Here is a 2,684-nt window from a genome sequence, read left to right on the forward strand (position 1 = left end):
GGGAAATTAGGTATTTCAAGAGGGTAGGATAGATTGTATACATTAATCTTTATATCTAATGAGGTTGAAAAGTAGTGATTTCTATGTTGATTTTCCGAGGGACGCACATGACAGGCAAGCCCGTGTAAGGACAACATAGGGTTCATTCTTAATTGATCGCATTAGATATATTTCAGTCCTAGGCTGGTTGTCTATTGCAAGAGGAATCGGTAACCTTCTACAAATAATGGACAATTAAGAAATAAGATTTGGTAGATCATTACATTGAATAACATTACAAAGAAACCAAAACTCCTAGAACATACATTTATCATTGCCCTTATTCTTGTTTCTTATTCTTTTATTTCTTTGTTTACCTTTCATAGTTACACTTAGACTTTGTAAATCAATTGATTGGTTGTTTAGCTAACTCACTTTGAGACATCTTTAGTGCTTATTCCAGTCCATGTGGATTCGATATCTTTTATTATTACTTGCGACATATCCGTACACTTGCTAAGGTCAACAAGTTTTTGGCGTCGTTGCCAGGGACTGCGCTATAACATTAGGGATTATCAATTGAGTTAGAGTAAACATAATTTTTCTTTTCTTTTCATTAGCATAATTGAAACTAATCTTTAGAATTCTATTTTCATCATTTGCATATCTTTCTAATTCTTGACAATTCTTTTTGTTGCAATTCTAATTCTAATTCTAACATGTCAAGCAGGCCTATGAGAAATTTTTCTACACCATTTTCTGTAAGATTTTTATCTCCCATTGTGCAATCTCAAATTGAAGCAGAAAGTTTCCAACTAGACCCAGAGTTAATTTTTATGATACAAGGTCATAAATTTAGAGGCGAAGTATCGAAAAGTCCTTATCTGCATCTTGAAATATTTTTAGAGATTTGTGATATGGTGAACTGTGAGGGTGTCTCAGCGGATGCAGTTCGATTGACGACATTTCCTTTCAGTATTAAGAATAAAACAAGGACTTGGTTATATTCTCTCCATCCTCAAAGTATCACAAGTTGGGAGCAATCGGAAAAGCAATTTCTGAATCATTTTTCCCTCCAAGCAGAACAATGTATATGAGGAATTGCATAACAAATTTTGCTCAGGCATATGGAGAATCATTATTTAAAGCATGGGATAGATTCAAGAGTCTTCTAAGACAGTGCCCTCATCATGGTTTTGAAAATGGTTGATTTTGCACATATTCTATGGGGGAATTTCTTTCTCAGACAAGAGTTTATTGGATTCATCAGCTAGAGGTTCTTTTATGGACAAAAGTGTAGATGAAGCATATATGTTAATTGATCAAGTTACATTGAACCTCCAAGAATGGTCGAATATAAGTTGGATGAAATCTCCCTCAAACATTCAAGGAGTGCAAACCATAAATGCTATAGAGCTTGTCAAACAAATTATAACTCAACCATCTATGAGTTTTGAAAATCACAAGTCACAGAACGGGGAATTCAAACATTTAGGGGCAAAGATTGAAAGTATTATTTCAAATTGGTTTAAAGAACTTCCAAATTTTATAGGGTGTTATAGTGACATTGAACTTTCATATGATAAATGTGATGTGGTAGATCAACTTAAAACTATAAGTGAAGTTATTGATCCTCTTGTTATTGATTCTCCTATTGAGGATATAGATGTTGGTTTATTTTTTGATGTATGTGTTGATGACGATAATATGGAAGAATGTGTAGGGAGTTGTGTTGTGGAAGCAACATCTCAAGAATCATCACCTTTGTCCACACAACCCTTAGAGGTTGCAAGATTTGAGCATGTTGTGGAACAATGTGTAGGGACTCATGTAGATATGGTTGAGTCTCAAGAATCACCATCATTGATATCATCAACACCTGAGCCAAAGCCAGAACCATCATTTGATTCAGAGGAAGTCATATCTACATGTTTAGAAATTTCAGGTATTTCTCAGCAAAGTAAGGTTAGTATTTCCTGTGATCTTTTAGAAAATTTTATAGAGGTACCTATCATTGACTTTGTTGGATGTGATTCCGTTTTTATTTCTTATTCTACTTATCTTAATATGGTTATGGCTCTATTGTTGGTTGCTACTCGGAAAGCCTAGAGGTTCCACTGTACAAAAATTTTGTACAAAGGTCTGAACCTTTTCCTAGCTACCATGTGTTCTTTTAAATTAAATTTTGGATCGCCTGCGGAACTTAACACGTTTGATCCAAAACTTAATCTATTTGTTCTTTTAGGTTTTGACTTGGATCTCCTGCGGAACTTAACACGTTCGACCCAAATCACCTTAAGTTATTAATTCCATTAAATATTAATTTCCATAATTGGTTCCCAGTACTGACGTGGCGAGGCACATGGCCTTCTTGGATATGGGAGCAACCACCACCGACTAGACAAAACCTTTTATAGAAATCTAATATTTAATTTCCTAAAATAACTTTAGGTTAACCGAAAACAACAATCAAATCACAAGGAAAAATAAAACAAAAGAACACAACTTCGAAAAACATATTCGAAATACTAGAATCGTAAGCCTCTTGTATTTGGTATTATTTCCAAAAATAACTAGTATGATGCGGAAAGAAAAAATACTAGTTATACCTTTTAGAAAGACCTCTTGATCTTCTACCGTATTCCTCTTCTAACCTCGGACGTTGTGTGGGCAACGATCTTCCGAGATGAGAATCCACCAAAGCA

At 34.4% G+C, this 2,684-nt stretch overlaps 1 non-coding gene across 1 annotated transcript; it reads right to left on the bottom strand.

Annotated features, from left to right (window-relative positions):
* Positions 1 to 1,070: 1,070 nt before the first annotated feature.
* LOC121993625 lies at positions 1,071 to 1,176 on the bottom strand. Its single transcript, XR_006115344.1, has one exon. It is a non-coding gene; the product is annotated as a small nucleolar RNA R71 (small nucleolar RNA).
* Positions 1,177 to 2,684: the final 1,508 nt, after the last annotated feature.

This window comes from Zingiber officinale, chromosome 1B, assembly GCF_018446385.1.
Source record: "Zingiber officinale cultivar Zhangliang chromosome 1B, Zo_v1.1, whole genome shotgun sequence".
Taxonomy (NCBI): Eukaryota; Viridiplantae; Streptophyta; class Magnoliopsida; order Zingiberales; family Zingiberaceae; genus Zingiber; species Zingiber officinale.